This window comes from Oncorhynchus clarkii, chromosome 9, assembly GCF_045791955.1.
Source record: "Oncorhynchus clarkii lewisi isolate Uvic-CL-2024 chromosome 9, UVic_Ocla_1.0, whole genome shotgun sequence".
In the NCBI taxonomy this organism is placed as follows: domain Eukaryota; kingdom Metazoa; phylum Chordata; class Actinopteri; order Salmoniformes; family Salmonidae; genus Oncorhynchus; species Oncorhynchus clarkii.
The window spans coordinates 12387206-12408906 of NC_092155.1; the positions used below are offsets into that span (position 1 = coordinate 12387206).

At 40.9% G+C, this 21701-nt stretch overlaps 1 protein-coding gene across 3 annotated transcripts in view; it reads left to right on the forward strand.

The window, feature by feature from the left end:
- LOC139415896 (ankyrin repeat domain-containing protein 46-like) overlaps positions 1 to 21701 on the forward strand; it is a 67111-nt gene that overhangs the window by 19496 nt on the left and 25914 nt on the right. Inside the window, exon 6 of one of the 3 annotated variants that reach the window (XM_071164047.1) lies at positions 5489 to 5709. The exons of the other annotated variants lie outside the window; for them this stretch is intronic. The gene's annotated coding sequence lies outside the window, so the exon portion shown is untranslated. Of the gene's footprint in view, positions 1 to 5488; positions 5710 to 21701 lie in introns of those variants that run through there. 3 annotated transcript variants of the gene reach the window in all.

Here is a 21701-nt window from a genome sequence, read left to right on the forward strand (position 1 = left end):
AGGACACGGGCATCTCCCTCTCCCACAGCTGCCAAACTGAGCAGAGGCCGATGCAAAGCAGAGAGCGCACTGAACAGGGACCGCAGTTGCACTTTGCCAAATCAATTCGTTATATAATTATACATTTACTCTGACACGTCGCTACCCACCATGAACAGATCCACGACCCAAACTTTAAAAAATGCTGCCCTAGAAGACTCCTTGTCTTCCTGTGTTCTGTACATTGGTCTGGGCTATATGTGTGTGTGTGTAACAGTATAGCTTCTGTCCCTTTCCTCGCCCCTACCTGGGCTCGAACCAGGGACCCTCTGCCACCCTCGAAGCATTGTTACCGCGCACCCCGTTAATGAGCTAGCCATTTCACACGGGTTACACGTGCGTGCGTGTGTTCAGGCGTCCCCGAAGCAAAGTCAATTCAGACAGAGGGGAGTTCATGTGTGTCACTGCACGCTGTTGTTCATTTCTTTCTTGGGTTTTTGCAATTTCAAACCATTTCTCATTGTTGTTCATTTTCTTCAGTTGTCTGTTTGATTTTAAAAAATTTGATAGGGAAGTTGAGACGTCAAATATATTTAGGTTTTCTACTGCCAAGTTTACACTTTCACTATTACAGTGGAACGCTTTATCCAAGAAGTTGTCTAAAAAGGTTTGAATTTGTTGTTGCCTCATTTTTTCCTTACATCTAGAGCATTTCTTAATATTATTCCGTTCCTATTTTCAGCCTTGTGGTCTTCGCTGGACAGAGGTTGTTATGCGGTTTTGTGATAAAATATACTGTAGGTCTGTTGGAATTTTTTTCTGCTGTCATGGCTGGTTAGGGGGAGTTCCCTTTGATGCAGTGGCTGTGATAAGACAGTGAGTGACATATACCAAGAGGAAAATTGCTGATTTATAACCAAGTTTGAATGCACTTTGTGTATTCTACTACTCTAACTCTTAACAGCAAGTTGAGACCCCTGGATCTATTTTAACAAACCTAATGCAATGGTAAATCTCAGCGCTGTTGGTGGATCTATAGGTTAGGGCTTGTGTCAGAAATAGTTTTCTATTTTCACAACCAAGATGATGGGCGAAGGGGATGGGTTTTGATGAATCAACAAGTTGAATCACGATGGTTAATCGTTCAAATTCGTTTTTTTAAATTAACGAATAACAAGCAATCTGTTTGTTTTAAACAACAACAACAATAAAATATGTAATAAGTGTAATGATATCATAAAATCGCCAGTATAGAAAAGACACAAGGCATTGGTGTTGAACCAGCCTAGGGTAAGGGGGGCTTGTGTTTTGAACATATGAAACGGAAAACAAGATCTTGTTACACGATCATAACTTCTAAATACGAGGTATTCACCGAGCTTCTCATATCTAGTTTCAGGATGGGCCTGGACACATGAAGCCTACAGGATGGAGAGTGTTTTACGCACGCCCAAACCCGGAGCTACATGGCTAAAATAATGTAGGCCTGCCTACAATATAAAAAGGTCAGCAAATGTCAACTCACTATTTTACTCCTCTCAAACTTGACCTTTTAATAAAGCTTTGTTGATTAAGATGCATTTCCAGTCGGTTTCACGAGACAAACAAACCCTTTATCAACAGCCTTGATTACCGGAAGGCTCCCGCATCCGCTGTCAAAATTCATGCCATAATACTGCTAACCCCAGTTTTTGGTTGGTATTAAGATTAGGACTTTGGGTCCCCTCTGAACGCAAACGAGCTGATATACTGTAAGACCGGTAAATTACCAATCCTTGCGCAACAGTTTGACTTTAACAGGTCGAAATTGCCAACGAACGTACGTGCATTTCACACTAGCACCACCTTAACGCCAGCCGAAAATAAAGCCCCTCCTAATATATATGTGTATGTATAGTAACCGTCAAAAGTTTGGCTACACCAACTCATTCAAGGGTTTTTCTTTATTTTTATTATTTCTACATTGTAGAATAGCAGTGAAGACGTCAAAACTATGAAATAACACATTAGGAATCATATAGTAACCAAAAAAGTGTTCTATTTTATATTTCAGATTTTTCGAACTAGCCACCCTTTGCCTTGATGACAGCTTTGCACACGCTTGGCATTCTCTCAACCAGCTTCATGAGGTAGTCATCTGGAATGCATTTCAATTAACAGGTGTGCCTTGTTAAAAGTTCATTTGTGGAATGTCGTTCCAAGGTAAGGGTGGTATACAGAAGGTAGCTCTATTTGTTAAAAGACCAAGTCCATATTACGGCAAGAACAGCTCAAATAAGCAAATAGAAATGACAGTCCATCATTACTTTAAGCGCAGTCTCAAAAACCATCAGGCGCTATGGTGAAACTGGCTCTCATGAGGACCGCCACTGGAAAGGAAGACCAAGAGTTACCTCTGCTGCAGAGGACAAGTTCATTAGAGTTACCAGCCCAAATAAATTATTCACAGAGTTCAAGTAACAGGCACATCTCAACATCAACTGTTCAGAGGAGACTGCGTGAATCAGGCCTTCATGGTCAAATTGCTGCAAATAAACCAGTAATAAAGGACACCAATATGAAGAAGAGATGTGCAAGGGCCAAGAAACACGAGCAACTGTCATTAGACTGGTGGAAATCTGTCCTTTGGTCTGATGAGTACAAAATTGAGATTTTTGGTTGCAACCGCCATGTCTTTGTGAGACACAGAGTATGTGAACTGATGATTTCCTTATGTGTGGTTCCCACCGTGAAGCATGGAGGAGGAGGTGTGATGGTGTGTTTTTTTTTTGCTGGTGACACTGTCTGTGATTTATTTAGAATTCAAGGCACACTTAACCAGCATGGCTACCATACCATTCTGCAGTGATACGCCATCCAATCTGGTTTGCGCTTAGTCGGACTATCATTTGTTTTTCAACAGGACAATTACCCAACACACCTCCAGGCTGTGTAAGGACTATTTGACCAAGAAGGAGAGTGATGGAGTGCTGCATCAGATGACATGGCCTCCACAATCACCCGACCTCAACCCAGTTGAGATGGTTTGGGATGAGTTGGACCGCAGAGTGAAGGAAAAGCAGCCAACAAGTGCTCAGCATATGTGGGAACTCCTTTCAAGACTGTTGGAAAAGCATTCATCATGAAGTTGGTTATAGGTGTGGTTGAATTTATTCTGTAGGTGTAGTTGAATGTGTTCGGTTAGGGGGAGTTCCCTTTGATGCAGTGGCTGTGATAAGACAGTGAGTGACATATACCAAGAGGAAAATTGCTGATGCACTAGTTTCGAAATTACACTTTGTGTTTTCTACTATTTTAACTCTTTGTGAGACGCAGAGTATGTGAACTGATGATTTCCGCATGTGTGGTTCCCACCGTGAAGCATGGAGGAGGAGGTGTGATGCTGTGTGGGTTCTTTGCTCGTGACACTGTCAGTGATTTATTTAGAATTCAAGGCACACTTAACCAGCATTGCTACCATATCATGCTGCAGTGATACGCCATCCAATCTGGTTTGCGCTTAGTCAGACTGGCATTTTGTTTTTCAACAGGACAATTACCACACTACTCCTTCAAGACTGTTGGAAAAGCATTTATCATGAAGCTGGTTGAGAAAATGCCAAGAGTGTGCAAAGCTGTCATTTAGGCAAAGGGTGGCTACTTTGAAGAATCTCAACTGTAAAATGTAACTTTTTTTTTTGTTACTTCAGAGTTATGTGTTATTTTATAGTTTTGATATCTTCACTAGCTAAAGCAGTTATTTATTCTGTGAATCTTTGATTTTATATTGATGCTGAATATTAACAGTTGCTAGTTTGTGGTCAGAACCAACTCTCTATGTCCCTTTGTAATGCACCCCATGCTCCCTATCTTAAAGGGCTATGTACCTTCATGGTGGAAAAAGAGTACCTGTTCCAGCCCATACAATGTCAAAATATATACACTAGATGGCGCTAAAGTTTAAAATATAATGCATGCGTCACCAACGAGTGAAGTCAGGAATACTCATCAACTCGTGGGGAAGGGAGGGGAGGGGAGAGTAAGTATGTTATAATGCACTCCATTTAACAACTTTCAAACACATGTTAGAAACAGGACTTCTGGGAAAAATACATTTCTGGAGGATCACAAAAATATGTTTGCTTACTAATCCAATAGGGGCGGCAGGGTAGCGTAGTGGTTACAGTGTCAGACTAGAACCGAAAGGTTGCGAAATTGAATCCCTGACCGGACAAGATAAAAATCTGTCTTTCTGAACAAGGCAGTTAAACCACTGTTCTGAAAGGTCCTCTGGAATAACGGACATTCTGGGGTAATAAATACATAACCAACGTCTTCTAGTAATACTAGTCCAGTGTAAATAGACTATAGCCTTAATAATAACTCCTGCAGAATGAAACAGTTATTACAGTAAAATTATACACTAAATGTTGGCAAAATGTGGACTTGGGAACAGGAGTGGAGAAATATATATTTTTATGTCTGCATCTTGAGAGAATGCAATGCTCATTGGATAACATCTGTAGGTGTGATGTCTTCATCATAACAGCAGTCTTCTAGGGCAACATATAATGAATGACAAGAGAGACATATAGGCTGCCATCTCCATCTGCATGGCCTGATGAGCCAGGGGTTATACATCACTGTTTACATCCCTGACATCTGAGAATATAGGGCACATGTGTCAAACTCATTCCATGGAGGGCAGAGTGTCTGCAGGTTTTCACCCCTCTCTTATACCTGATTGATCAATTAAGGTCATTGATTAGTTCAACTCCCCTCACTGGTTGTCTAGGTCTTAAATTGGACACAAATTGTAAAACCAGCATACACTCAGTCCTCCATGGAATGAGTTTGACAACCCTGATTTAGGGCCCAGGGCCTCAGCTTGGATCAGGGCCTTAGTCTGGGACTGTTTTCCCCAGTTCTTACCGTTTTCCCACTTTAATAACTCTTGTTTGTTTAATTTAAAATACAGTTGAGAACTTCTCTAACACTAATCAGGATAGAACTGTTGTGTGGATACAAACTGAAATACAACAGACAGTTTGTACCATTTGTGTGTTACAAGTGTGAAATATATTTTTAAACAGTGTTCTTTGAGCTTGGTCTAAAATCATGTTTTAGGAAATGTCCACAATGCAACTATTACAGATCTAGAAGGACAGTTGGTATTTGTGTGTTACACATGTGAAATAAATGTTGAAACAGTTGTCCATGAACATGGCCTAAAATTGTGTTTAAAGCCATTTCCACACTCTAATTAGTACTGTACAGAACTGAAGGAGAGATGATTGGAGACACCATTTGTGTTACAACTGTCAACAATCTTTTAAAACATTTTTCCATGACCATGGTCTAAAATCATGTTTTTGGCAATACAATACAAATAGTAAGGTAGTAGAAAGAGAGACGATATGAGACACCATTTGTTTTACAACGGTGAATTATATTTTAGCTGCATTTAAAACATTGTTAAAAATAGTTAGGCTACAATAGCTGTAAAATATAGAAACCACATTCTACAAAGATTATTTCTAATATGATGTTATGTTCTTTTGCTTTGTCAATCATAGCATCCATCATAGTAGACCTACATAGCAAACAGAGGTACAGTATCCATCATCACATATTGTAAACCATGTAGTTTAACGATTGTTTTGTGTCTGGATCTTGTAGAATAACATTTGAGGTATATCCATAATGTGTAAAATGAATTGATCATGTACAAAATACATTCAACTCCCAAAAGTTCAAGTTTAACATTTTATTAAACAAACTGGAGACAGTAAACAATCATGAAATAGATATTATAGGGAGGTCAATCAGTAGTCTTGGTAACAAGGCCTGGGGTAGAGGGAGGTCAATCAGTAGTCTTGGTAACAAGGCCGGTGGTAGAGGGAGGTCCTTACAGGGCTCTGATGATACAGGCAGGTGCATAGGGGACAAAACATGTCCTTGTCCCAGTCCTGTCTTCTTCTGTCTCTGATTCACTTTCACTTATGGTAACAGTGAGATGCTCCCCACCCTGTTCCCCTTATGGACGGGAACAGAATTGAGATCTCAAACAATTCCCTTTAAACCAAGCAGCCATTGTCTCTTTCAATCTACCTCCAAGAAAACAGAAAATAGCAACTAGGATGATCACCAAAACAACCACCAACACCACCACCACCACCACCACCACCACCTTCACCCATGTTGGCATTCCTGTGTTGTCGTCGTGCTTTCCTTTTGGTGTGATGGTAAGAATGACAGCTCCTGGATTTCCTCTCTGGTGGTCAGGGCCAAAGAAGCACCAGTATGTCCCCTGATCAGAAAGGCGTAAGTCGGTGAGGTTGAGGAGAATGTCTCCCTTTCGGTAACCATCCATGGACACAGATACCCTGTCCTTATACCCAGAGCCATAGGTTATATTCCCTGCACTGATGGTAGACACATTCTGTCCATCTTTCATCCACTGGACATATATCTCACTGTCCTTAGTCATTTTATTAGTTAAGCCATGGCAGACAAGTCTGTCTTTTTCTCCAACATGGGCAGATTTTTCAGTGGGGACCAAGACTTCTAGATTTACATCCTGTTTGTACTCGCCACAGACACACTCGTACAACCCCATGTCATTGTACTCAGCTGAGGAGATGGTTAGAGAGAATTTTCCATCCCTGTTTTCAAACCTCTTCTTAAAAAATCCTTCACCTGTGGTTAAATTATCTCCGTCAAGTTTAGCAACCATCTTCGTGATGATGGACCCTGATTGAGATTCCTGATAACGCCTCAACTCGATGACACCACCATGGCATGATCCAGAGCAGAGTGTAACTGGGTCATTCAACATCACTGTTAAATTGATAGGATGGGACAAGGAGTATTTTGCAACAAGTGCAAACAGGAAAACAGTCATTACACTTTTCCCCTTCATAATCAAGGCAGCTCTCAAACACTCAATCTGGCTTCAGGGTACTTTATTGTTGCTTGGCAGCTTCGCTCTAATTTCTTTTCACTCAGCAAAGACGTTCTTTATAAAGGTAACATCTTCGGTTAGACTCCTCCCCCTTTCCCGAAAATGGACTGCTCCTAACAAGGTTTATACTGCTGCTGTTTTTGTTCAAGAGTTCCTGTATACAATATTTTTTATTTTCTTATAAGAACATTACATTACACACTAATACGTTTCACAAATATAACGTAAATAATATATTAACTAACTAAACTAACTTGGTTTTAGCAGATAATTTAACAGAATTTCGGTACCACATAAATATAACGATAGTATAATGTACAGAATGATAGTGTATATTTGACGATATTTAAGAAAAGGGAACAGAGGACACAGGGACATCGTTATGGTAGTTGGATTAGTCTGTTGCTTTGACAATGAAAAAGCGTCTTAACTCCGAGTAGCAGCTGTAGTGGTGTCGGTCAGGAGGAGAACGGCTGGGCTGTGAGCGTATCGGGAGCGCTGCCAGTGAAGCCGCGGAACACCTCCTCTATATGGGTTTTAGCTCCTTAAGGATCTTCGGCCGAGAGTCTTTCACTTCCTCAATGTCAGAAGGCTGCCCCAACCACGCGCTCTACACCACACCCACATTACGCGCACTCCGCTGCCACCCCATGTAATTTGTTGACACTCTATCCTGTTCACCCAGACTTGCCCCGCTACTGGTTGGACAAGCGTAATGTTGTAAGGACAGATGGAGGAGAGCCCGTGAGCCTGTTTCCCCCCTGTTCTCTGAACGGACCAGTCTCTCACCATCTCTCCTTCTCTTTAGTCTATGGACCGTCAGATATTGAGTAAAGGGAATATTCTGTACGGCTATCACTCGGTGAATCCAAGATCTCTCTCTACTCGACTCCGCTACCAGCCACCAGCATGATTTACACACTTCGTCGGTTTCTCTCTACTCTGCCACCGCTGCCATCCAGAGGGCAGTCGGGCAGGCTTACTGTGTGGAGGAAGGACAGCAGCACCTCCACTACCAGGTTCAAGAATAGCTTTTATCTGACTGCTGTTTTTAACACTTTAGCATTCATGACTGTAGTGTTATTATAATCTTACCACTCTGAACTTTTAGTTGTTGTTCTATTTATATTTATTTATATTCTATTTGTGACTGTTTTACTGTATACTGTGTACGTGCTACTTACTATATGAGCGAGAGCTCCAACGAATAATTTGTTGGCGGATTGGATTGTCTGACTGACCGACTGACTACAACCTTTTTTGTATACGGTATTTCATTTGTTTTGATGTGAGGTATACTGTGATGATTTATGTAGTTAGTTGTAGTTGAGGACTTAGTAAGAGTTGATACGCTTTAAAGTTCGGTGGTAAAATAATTGTTATATTGATTGTATGATTAATACTGGGTTTACGCTACACTTGAATGAACGGACAAACATTGCGTGACTAAGGTCACGGGAGTTCCCTGAACTCCTTTACCGGGCTGGACTCTTTTTAGGCCCGAGGTACAGGACATTTCTAGGAGAACCAGAACTCATTGTGATATTATTATATGTGTGTGTAATCATTGATGTTGCTAATACAACCCACGCAAAAGAATATAGTTGTTTTTGAAGTTCTTTCCAATGTTTTAAGGTTTATGAAAAGTTTATTTCCATCCTGACTTTTACATAAGTCCTTTGTATTGGTGTAGACTTGACGGACCAGATGGGACTCATTCCCTCCCAAACCAAAAGGAGAAACCAATGTTTTCTCTGGTAGGCACAACCTACCTGGCACCCCTATAAATAATAACCTCAAGTCAAAACCGTTACATTGTCCACAATGCAACTATTACAGATCTAGAAGGACAGTTGGTAGGTGACAATATTTGTGTGTTACACATGTGAAATAGCTTTTGAAACAGTTGTCCATGAACATGGCCTAAAATTGTGTTTAAAGCCATTTCCACACTCTAATTAGTACTGTACAGAACTGTAAGGAGAGATGATTGGAGACACCATTTGTGTTACAACTGTCAACAATCTTTTAAAACATTTTTCCATGAACATGGCCTAAAATTGTGTTTAAAGCCATTTCCACACTCTAATTAGTACTGTACAGAACTGTAAGGAGAGATGATTGGAGACACCATTTGTGTTACAACTGTCAACAATCTTTTAAAACATTTTTCCATGAACATGGCCTAAAATTGTGTTTAAAGCCATTTCCACACTCTAATTAGTACTGTACAGAACTGTAAGGAGAGATGATTGGAGACACCATTTGTGTTACAACTGTCAACAATCTTTTAAAACATTTTTCCATGAACATGGCCTAAAATTGTGTTTAAAGCCATTTCCACACTCTAATTAGTACTGTACAGAACTGAAGGAACTCAACAATCTTTTTAAACATTTTCCATGACCATGGTCTAAAATCATGTTTCTGGCAATACAATACAAATAGTAAGGTAGTAGAAAGAGAGACGATATGAGACACCATTTGTTTTACAACGGTGAATTATATTTTAGCTGCATTTAAAACATTGTTAAAAATAGTTAGGCTACAATAGCTGTAAAATATAGAAACCACATTCTACAAAGATAATTTCTAATATGATGTTATGTTCTTTGCTTTGTCAATCATAGCATCCATCATAGTAGACCTACATAGCACACAGAGGTACAGTATCCATCATCACATATTGTAAACCATGTAGTTTAACGATTGTTTTGTGTCTGGATCTTGTAGAATAACATTTGAGGTATATCCATAATGTGTAAAATGAATTGATCATGTACAAAATACATTCAACTCCCAAAAGTTCAAGTTTAACATTTTATTAAACAAACTGGAGACAGTAAACAATCATGAAATAGATATTATAGGGAGGTCCATCAGTAGTCTTGGTAACAAGGCCTGGGATAGAGGGAGGTCATTCAGTACCATTGGTGACAAGGCCTGGGATAGAGGGAGGTCGAACAGTACCATTGTTAACTAGGCCTGGGATAGAGGGAGGTCAATCAGTACCATTGATAACAAGGCCTGTGGTAGAGGGAGGTCCATCAGTAGCCTTGATAACAAGGCCTGGGGTAGAGGGAGGTCTGGCAGTAGCCTTGGTAACAAGGCCGGTGGTAGAGGGAGGGCCTGACAGGGCTCTGATGATACAGGCAGGTGCATAGGGGACAAAACATGTCCTTGTCCCAGTCCTGTCTTCTTCTGTCTCTGATTCACTTTCACTTATGGTGACAGAGAGATGCTCCCCACCCTGTTCCCCTTCTGGACAGGGACTGAACTGAGATCTCAACCAAGTCCCTTTAAACCAAGCAGCCATTGTCTCTTTCAATCTACCTCCAAGAAAACAGTAAACAGCAACTAGGATGATCACCAAAACAACCACCAACACCACCACCACCTTCACCCATGTTTGCATTCCTGTGTTGTCGTCGTGCTTTCCTTTTGGTGTGATAGTGAGAATGACAGCTCCTGGATTTCCTCTCTGGTGGTCAGGACCGAAGAAGCACCAGTATGTCCCCTGATCAGAAAGGCGTAAGTCGGTGAGGTTGAGGAGAATGTCTCCCTTTCGGTAACCATCCATGGACACAGATACCCTGTCCTTATACCCAGAGCCATAGGTTATATTCCCTGCACTGATGGTAGACACATTCTGTCCATCTTTCATCCACTGGACATATATCTCACTGTCCTTAGTCATTTTATTAGTTAAGCCATGGCAGACAAGTCTGTCTTTTTCTCCAACATGGGCAGATTTTTCTTTGGGGACCAAAACTTGTAGATTTACATGCTGGTTGTACTCGCCACAGACACACTCGTACAACCCCATGTCATTGTACTCAGCTGAGGAGATGGTTAGAGAGAATTTTCCATCCCTGTTTTCAAACCTCTTCTTAAAAAATCCTTCACCTGTGGTTAAATTATCTCCGTCAAGTTTAGCAACCATCTTCGTGATGATGGACCCTGATTGAGATTCCTGATAACGCCTCAACTCGATGACACCACCATGGCATGATCCAGAGCAGAGTGTAACTGGGTCATTCAACATCACTGTTAAATTGATAGGATGGGACAAGGAGTATTTTGCAACAAGTGCAAACAGGAAAACAGTCATTACACTTTTCCCCTTCATAATCGAGGCAGCTCTCAAACACTCAATCTGGCTTCAGGGTACTTTATTGTTGCTTGGCAGCTTCGCTCTAATTTCTTTTCACTCAGCAAAGACGTTCTTTATAAAGGTAACATCTTCGGTTAGACTCCTCCCCCTTTCCCGAAAATGGACTGCTCCTAACAAGGTTTATACTGCTGCTGTTTTTGTTCAAGAGTTCCTGTATACAATATTTTTTATTTTCTTATAAGAACATTACATTACACACTAATACGTTTCACAAATATAACGTAAATAATATATTAACTAACTAAACTAACTTGGTTTTAGCAGATAATTTAACAGAATTTCGGTACCACATAAATATAACGATAGTATAATGTACAGAATGATAGTGTATATTTGACGATATTTAAGAAAAGGGAACAGAGGACACAGGGACATCGTTATGGTAGTTGGATTAGTCTGTTGCTTTGACAATGAAAAAGCGTCTTAACTCCGAGTAGCAGCTGTAGTGGTGTCGGTCAGGAGGAGAACGGCTGGGCTGTGAGCGTATCGGGAGCGCTGCCAGTGAAGCCGCGGAACACCTCCTCTATATGGGCTTTAGCTCCTTAACTAAAATTGTGTTTAAAGCCATTTCCACACTCTAATTAGTACTGTACAGAACTGTAAGGAGAGATGATTGGAGACACCATTTGTGTTACAACTGTCAACAATCTTTTAAAACATTTTTCCATGAACATGGCCTAAAATTGTGTTTAAAGCCATTTCCACACTCTAATTAGTACTGTACAGAACTGTAAGGAGAGATGATTGGAGACACCATTTGTGTTACAACTGTCAACAATCTTTTAAAACATTTTTCCATGAACATGGCCTAAAATTGTGTTTAAAGCCATTTCCACACTCTAATTAGTACTGTACAGAACTGAAGGAACTCAACAATCTTTTTAAACATTTTCCATGACCATGGTCTAAAATCATGTTTCTGGCAATACAATACAAATAGTAAGGTAGTAGAAAGAGAGACGATATGAGACACCATTTGTTTTACAACGGTGAATTATATTTTAGCTGCATTTAAAACATTGTTAAAAATAGTTAGGCTACAATAGCTGTAAAATATAGAAACCACATTCTACAAAGATAATTTCTAATATGATGTTATGTTCTTTGCTTTGTCAATCATAGCATCCATCATAGTAGACCTACATAGCACACAGAGGTACAGTATCCATCATCACATATTGTAAACCATGTAGTTTAACGATTGTTTTGTGTCTGGATCTTGTAGAATAACATTTGAGGTATATCCATAATGTGTAAAATGAATTGATCATGTACAAAATACATTCAACTCCCAAAAGTTCAAGTTTAACATTTTATTAAACAAACTGGAGACGGTAAACAATCATGAAATAGATATTATAGGGAGGTCCATCAGTAGTCTTGGTAACAAGGCCTGGGATAGAGGGAGGTCATTCAGTACCATTGGTGACAAGGCCTGGGATAGAGGGAGGTCGAACAGTACCATTGTTAACTAGGCCTGGGATAGAGGGAGGTCAATCAGTACCATTGATAACAAGGCCTGTGGTAGAGGGAGGTCCATCAGTAGCCTTGATAACAAGGCCTGGGGTAGAGGGAGGTCCGGCAGTAGCCTTGGTAACAAGGCCGGTGGTAGAGGGAGGTCCTGACAGGGCTCTGATGATACAGGCAGGTGCATAGGGGACAAAACATGTCCTTGTCCCAGTCCTGTCTTCTTCTGTCTCTGATTCACTTTCACTTATGGTGACAGAGAGATGCTCCCCACCCTGTTCCCCTTCTGGACAGGGACTGAACTGAGATCTCAACCAAGTCCCTTTAAACCAAGCAGCCATTGTCTCTTTCAATCTACCTCCAAGAAAACAGTAAACAGCAACTAGGATGATCACCAAAACAACCACCAACACCACCACCACCTTCACCCATGTTTGCATTCCTGTGTTGTCGTCGTGCTTTCCTTTTGGTGTGATAGTGAGAATGACAGCTCCTGGATTTCCTCTCTGGTGGTCAGGACCGAAGAAGCACCAGTATGTCCCCTGATCAGAAAGGCGTAAGTCGGTGAGGTTGAGCAGAATGTCTCCCTTTCGGTAACCATCCATGGACACAGATACCCTGTCCTTATACCCAGAGCCATAGGTTATATTCCCTGCACTGATGGTAGACACATTCTGTCCATCTTTCATCCACTGGACATATATCTCACTGTCCTTAGTCATTTTATTAGTTAAGCCATGGCAGACAAGTGTGTCTTTTTCTCCAACATGGGCAGATTTTTCTTTGGGGACCAAAACTTGTAGATTTACATGCTGGTTGTACTCGCCACAGACACACTCGTACAACCCCATGTCATTGTACTCAGCTGAGGAGATGGTTAGAGAGAATTTTCCATCCCTGTTTTCAAACCTCTTCTTAAAAAATCCTTCACCTGTGGTTAAATTATCTCCGTCAAGTTTAGCAACCATCTTCGTGATGATGGACCCTGATTGAGATTCCTGATAACGCCTCAACTCGATGACACCACCATGGCATGATCCAGAGCAGAGTGTAACTGGGTCATTCAACATCACTGTTAAATTGATAGGATGGGACAAGGAGTATTTTGCAACAAGTGCAAACAGGAAAACAGTCATTACACTTTTCCCCTTCATAATCAAGGCAGCTCTCAAACACTCAATCTGGCTTCAGGGTACTTTATTGTTGCTTGGCAGCTTCGCTCTAATTTATTTTCACTCAGCAAAGACGTTCTTTATAAAGGTAACATCTTCGGTTAGACTCCTCCCCCTTTCCCGAAAATGGACTGCTCCTAACAAGGTTTATACTGCTGCTGTTTTTGTTCAAGAGTTCCTGTATACAATATTTTTTATTTTCTTATAAGAACATTACATTACACACTAATACGTTTCACAAATATAACGTAAATAATATATTAACTAACTAAACTAACTTGGTTTTAGCAGATAATTTAACAGAATTTCGGTACCACATAAATATAACGATAGTATAATGTACAGAATGATAGTGTATATTTGACGATATTTAAGAAAAGGGAACAGAGGACACAGGGACATCGTTATGGTAGTTGGATTAGTCTGTTGCTTTGACAATGAAAAAGCGTCTTAACTCCGAGTAGCAGCTGTAGTGGTGTCGGTCAGGAGGAGAACGGCTGGGCTGTGAGCGTATCGGGAGCGCTGCCAGTGAAGCCGCTGAACACCTCCTCTATATGGGCTTTAGCTCCTTAAGGATCTTCGGCCGAGAGTCTTTCACTTCCTCAATGTCAGAAGGCTGCCCCAACCACGCGCTCTACACCACACCCACATTACGCGCACTCCGCTGCCACCCCATGTAATTTGTTGACACTCTATCCTGTTCACCCAGACTTGCCCCGCTACTGGTTGGACAATCGTAATTTTGTAAGGACAGATGGAGGAGAGCCCGTGAGCCTGTTTCCCCCTGTTCTCTGAACGGACCAGTCTCTCACCATCTCTCCTTCTCTTTAGTCTATGGACCGTCAGATATTGAGTAAAGGGAATATTCTGTACGGCTATCACTCGGTGAATCCAAGATCTCTCTCTACTCGACTCCGCTACCAGCCACCAGCATGATTTACACACTTCGTCGGTTTCTCTCTACTCTGCCACCGCTGCCATCCAGAGGGAGGTACAGGACAGTCGGGCAGGCTTACTGTGTGGAGCAAGGACAGCAGCACCTCCACTACCAGGTTCAAGAATAGCTTTTATCTGACTGCTGTTTTTAACACTTTAGCATTCATGACTGTAGTGTTATTATAATCTTACCACTCTGAACTTTTAGTTGTTGTTCTATTTATATTTATTTATATTCTATTTGTGACTGTTTTACTGTATACTGTGTACGTGCTACTTACTATATGAGCGAGAGCTCCAACGAATAATTTGTTGGCGGATTGGATTGTCTGACTGACCGACTGACTACAACCTTTTTTGTATACCGTATTTCATTTGTTTTGATGTGAGGTATACTGTGATGATTTATGTAGTTAGTTGTAGTTGAGGACTTAGTAAGAGTTGATACGCTTTAAAGTTCGGTGGTAAAATAATTGTTATATTGATTGTATGATTAATACTGGGTTTACGCTACACTTGAATGAACGGACAAACATTGCGTGACTAAGGTCACGGGAGTTCCCTGAACTCCTTTACCGGGCTGGACTCTTTTTAGGCCCGAGGTACAGGACATTTCTAGGAGAACCAGAACTCATTGTGATATTATTATATGTGTGTGTAATCATTGATGTTGCTAATACAACCCACGCAAAAGAATATAGTTGTTTTTGAAGTTCTTTCCAATGTTTTAAGGTTTATGAAAAGTTTATTTCCATCCTAACTTTTACACAAGTCCTTTGTATTGGTGTAGACTTGACGGACCAGATGGGACTCATTCCCTCCCAAACCAAAAGGAGAAACCAATGTTTTCTCTGGTAGGCACAACCTACCTGGCACCCCTATAAATAATAACCTCAAGTCAAAACCGTTACATTGTCCACAATGCAACTATTACAGATCTAGAAGGACAGTTGGTAGGTGACAATATTTGTGTGTTACACATGTGAAATAGCTTTTGAAACAGTTGTCCATGAACATGGCCTAAAATTGTGTTTAAAGCCATTTCCACACTCTAATTAGTACTGTACAGAACTGTAAGGAGAGATGATTGGAGACACCATTTGTGTTACAACTGTCAACAATCTTTTAAAACATTTTTCCATGAACATGGCCTAAAATTGTGTTTAAAGCCATTTCCACACTCTAATTAGTACTGTACAGAACTGTAAGGAGAGATGATTGGAGACACCATTTGTGTTACAACTGTCAACAATCTTTTAAAACATTTTTCCATGAACATGGCCTAAAATTGTGTTTAAAGCCATTTCCACACTCTAATTAGTACTGTACAGAACTGTAAGGAGAGATGATTGGAGACACCATTTGTGTTACAACTGTCAACAATCTTTTTAAACATTTTCCATGACCATGGTCTAAAATCATGTTTCTGGCAATACAATACAAATAGTAAGGTAGTAGAAAGAGAGACGATATGAGACACCATTTGTTTTACAACGGTGAATTATATTTTAGCTGCATTTAAAACATTGTTAAAAATAGTTAGGCTACAATAGCTGTAAAATATAGAAACCACATTCTACAAAGATAATTTCTAATATGATGTTATGTTCTTTGCTTTGTCAATCATAGCATCCATCATAGTAGACCTACATAGCACACAGAGGTACAGTATCCATCATCACATATTGTAAACCATGTAGTTTAACGATTGATTCAGTTGTTTTGTGTCTGGATCTTGTAGAATAACATTTGAGGTTTATCCATAATGTGTAAAATGAATTGATCATGTACAAAATACATTCAACTCCCAAAAGTTCAAGTTTAACATTTTATTAAACAAACTGGAGACAGTAAACAATCATGAAATAGATATTATAGGGAGGTCCATCAGTAGTCTTGGTAACAAGGCCTGGGATAGAGGGAGGTCATTCAGTACCATTGGTGACAAGGCCTGGGATAGAGGGAGGTCGAACAGTACCATTGTTAACTAGGCCTGGGATAGAGGGAGGTCAATCAGTACCATTGATAACAAGGCCTGTGGTAGAGGGTGGTCCATCAGTAGCCTTGATAACAAGGCCTGGGGTAGAGGGAGGTCCGGCAGTAGCCTTGGTAACAAGGCCGGTGGTAGAGGGAGGGCCTGACAGGGCTCTGATGATACAGGCAGGTGCATAGGGGACAAAACATGTCCTTGTCCCAGTCCTGTCTTCTTCTGTCTCTGATTCACTTTCACTTATGGTGACAGAGAGATGCTCCCCACCCTGTTCCCCTTCTGGACAGGGACTGAACTGAGATCTCAACCAAGTCCCTTTAAACCAAGCAGCCATTGTCTCTTTCAATCTACCTCCAAGAAAACAGTAAACAGCAACTAGGATGATCACCAAAACAACCCCCAACACCACCACCACCTTCACCCATGTTTGCATTCCTGTGTTGTCGTCGTGCTTTCCTTTTGGTGTGATAGTGAGAATGACAGCTCCTGGATTTCCTCTCTGGTGGTCAGGACCGAAGAAGCACCAGTATGTCCCCTGATCAGAAAGGCGTAAGTCGGTGAGGTTGAGCAGAATGTCTCCCTTTCGGTAACCATCCATGGACACAGATACCCTGTCCTTATACCCAGAGCCATAGGTTATATTCCCTGCACTGATGGTAGACACATTCTGTCCATCTTTCATCCACTGGACATATATCTCACTGTCCTTAGTCATTTTATTAGTTAAGCCATGGCAGACAAGTGTGTCTTTTTCTCCAACATGGGCAGATTTTTCTTTGGGGACCAAAACTTGTAGATTTACATGCTGGTTGTACTCGCCACAGACACACTCGTACAACCCCATGTCATTGTACTCAGCTGAGGAGATGGTTAAAGAGAATTTTCCATCCCTGTTTTCAAACCTCTTCTTAAAAAATCCTTCACCTGTGGTTAAATTATCTCCGTCAAGTTTAGCAACCATCTTCGTGATGATGGACCCTGATTGAGATTCCTGATAACGCCTCAACTCGATGACACCACCATGGCATGATCCAGAGCAGAGTGTAACTGGGTCATTCAACATCACTGTTAAATTGATAGGATGGGACAAGGAGTATTTTGCAACAAGTGCAAACAGGAAAACAGTCATTACACTTTTCCCCTTCATAATCAAGGCAGCTCTCAAACACTCAATCTGGCTTCAGGGTACTTTATTGTTGCTTGGCAGCTTCGCTCTAATTTATTTTCACTCAGCAAAGACGTTCTTTATAAAGGTAACATCTTCGGTTAGACTCCTCCCCCTTTCCCGAAAATGGACTGCTCCTAACAAGGTTTATACTGCTGCTGTTTTTGTTCAAGAGTTCCTGTATACAATATTTTTTATTTTCTTATAAGAACATTACATTACACACTAATACGTTTCACAAATATAACGTAAATAATATATTAACTAACTAAACTAACTTGGTTTTAGCAGATAATTTAACAGAATTTCGGTACCACATAAATATAACGATAGTATAATGTACAGAATGATAGTGTATATTTGACGATATTTAAGAAAAGGGAACAGAGGACACAGGGACATCGTTATGGTAGTTGGATTAGTCTGTTGCTTTGACAATGAAAAAGCGTCTTAACTCCGAGTAGCAGCTGTAGTGGTGTCGGTCAGGAGGAGAACGGCTGGGCTGTGAGCGTATCGGGAGCGCTGCCAGTGAAGCCGCGGAACACCTCCTCTATATGGGCTTTAGCTCCTTAAGGATCTTCGGCCGAGAGTCTTTCACTTCCTCAATGTCAGAAGGCTGCCCCAACCACGCGCTCTACACCACACCCACATTACGCGCACTCCGCTGCCACCCCATGTAATTTGTTGACACTCTATCCTGTTCACCCAGACTTGCCCCGCTACTGGTTGGACAAGCGTAATGTTGTAAGGACAGATGGAGGAGAGCCCGTGAGCCTGTTTCCCCCCTGTTCTCTGAACGGACCAGTCTCTCACCATCTCTCCTTCTCTTTAGTCTATGGACCGTCAGATATTGAGTAAAGGGAATATTCTGTACGGCTATCACTCGGTGAATCCAAGATCTCTCTCTACTCGACTCCGCTACCAGCCACCAGCATGATTTACACACTTCGTCGGTTTCTCTCTACTCTGCCACCGCTGCCATCCAGAGGGAGGTACAGGACAGTCGGGCAGGCTTACTGTGTGGAGGAAGGACAGCAGCACCTCCACTACCAGGTTCAAGAATAGCTTTTATCTGACTGCTGTTTTTAACACTTTAGCATTCATGACTGTAGTGTTATTATAATCTTACCACTCTGAACTTTTAGTTGTTGTTCTATTTATATTTATTTATATTCTATTTGTGACTGTTTTACTGTATACTGTGTACGTGCTACTATATGAGCGAGAGCTCCAACAAATAATTACAATGTATGAATTACTATTAATACTTGTAAATGGCAATATCGTACTTGAGAAAAATTGAATAAACCACTAATAAACTTAAAAAGACTGTCCGATAATTTATGTATCACATGAATATAATGGTATATCTTATAATGGTATAATTTATAAAATGATAGTGTAGGCAGCGATATTATGATTTATGAGAAAAGGACACTGAGGACATGGTTGATATGGGTAATGGCTGGTTTGACGCTGAAAATGGTTTGATTTCAACTGGCAGTTATAGTGTTGCTGGAGGGAGAATAACGTCTGGGCTGTGTGAGGAGACGACAGTCAGCGGCAGGTGAAGCGGCTGAGCAGCTCTGCTATCTGGGGTGTAGCTCGTTTTGGCTCGACGGACGAGCGTCTTTCACTTCCTTGTTTGATCAGTGCAGAATGCCCGGCAGTCTTGAAATAAAAGTAATTTTAAAATGTTCTGCTCGAGGCATAGCTGATCAAAGCTGCTATCGCGGCTGGTAGGCAGATTTCCATGTGTTGCAGTGTCTGTGGTATCTCCAGTCTTTATTCTGTTATTATACTGACTGTCCTCTGCATTGTCAGTGTCTCGGTTCTGAAAAGATACTCGACTCCACAGTGCTCTAGTGGTCTACAGTCGTCTCTCAATATCTACAATAACACTCATTAGGTAGGCTGAGTGAACTGGGGTTTGAAATGGACAGTCACGTCAGTCACTATAAAATAAATATGTTTTAGAAAATAGTAGACACTATGTTATCTACCCAGGACCAAGCATACTACTCCACTACAGGCGAAATGTAGCCTTCACATGCCAAGCTACCGCTGCCTCTCTACCACTGAATATCTATCTACAAGACCAAGCTACTACTATACTACTTTCCCAGTTACATTTACACGTCCAAGAACAAAGTTCATTTACTACATTCATGTACGTTGTATTTGTGAAACGTATTAGTGTGTAATGTAATGTTCTTATAAGAAAATAAGAAATATTGTATACAGGAACTCTTGAACAAAAACAGCAGCAGTATAAACCTTGTTGGGAGCAGTCCATTTTCGGGAAAGGGGGAGGAGTCTAACCGAAGATGTTACCTTTATAAAGAACGTCTTTGCTGAGTGAAAAGAAATTCGAGCGAAGCTGCCAAGCAACAATAAAGTACCCTGAAGCCAGATTGAGTGTTTGAGAGCTGCCTTGATTATGAAGGGGAAAAGTGTAATGACTGTTTTCCTACTTGCACTTGTTGCAAAATCCTCCGTGTCTCTTCCTATCACTATAACAGTGATTTTGAACGACCCAGTTACACCCCCCTGCTCTGGATCATGCCATGGTGGCAGAAATAAGAAGGGAAGGAAAGAACCATAGAATCAATGGACCATTCTGCTGTCACTCTGTAGATCCAAGACCAAGAAAACACATCCCCTCAGGAACAAACACTGGCATGTCACGCTCTACTCTGCAGTCGCTACCAGCCACTGCTGAGTTACTCTGCAGCCCAGCCCACTGAATTCGTAGGAGGAGGTCTACATTCCACACGCCACATTGCATCAACCAATGGCTGTGTGCCATCTCATTGACAATAATAAAGTACATAATTCATGCAGAACGCTCCATTCTCAGTCTTTCAAATAATATGTTTAGATATTAAGGAGGCTGTTGGTTTGTATGATCATAGCACTATACTATAAGGGGTTCCTAGAAATCCATTGTGAGACTAATAACTTCATGGGGTTCTTCACTATCAATATATATATCACTATTACTATCTATAGACAGACAATAAGTGCAAGTCTAAAAGCGAGGTGCAGTGGAAACAACCTGGAGCTGACAACAAAGAAAAGAAAGGACATCATAGAGGATTTTAGGAAGGAGGAGATCATCACATGGCTGTCATCAAAGGTGGCCCTGAGGTAGAGGTGGTGAATGTTTTAATGCCACATTCAGAACAACTGGGAACTCTGATATATTGTTTGTGATTTACTGTTTTAAATTCCAGGCCATAAACAACTCTACCCACTGGGTACAGAGGTAAATTCAACTTGTATTTCAAGTGGGATCAGTATAATTTAATTAAAATGACGTGGAAACGTGTTTGCCCAGTGAGTCCGGACCTGAAATAGTCAACTAAGACAAACCTACTTTGTGGAGGTATGAGACCGGCAGAGGTACAGGACCGTCCGGTAAGTTTCCTGGCTGGAGGAAGGACAGGAGCACCTTCACTACCACATTCTAGTAAAGCTTTTATCTGACTGCTGTTATTAGCATTGATGACTGTAGTGTTTTATTGTTGTTCTACTTATATTTCTTATTGTTCCATTTATGACTGTTTTACTGTTTACCTCTGTGTGCTATGTAGACCTACTGTATGGGAGAGAGCTCCAACGAAGAATTCCACTGTATTACTTTTAATACATGTAAATGGAAAACATACTACTTGAATAAACTTATTTCATAAACTCCTTGAATAAATGTAGAAATCTTCTGATTTGAGTTTGGAACTGTCAGATAATTTATGTACCACATAAATATAATGGTAGTATATTGTATATATAATGATATTGTGTGTATATATGATGATATTTAGAAAAAGGGAACGGAGAACACGGGGACATGGTTACGGTAGTAGGATTAGTCT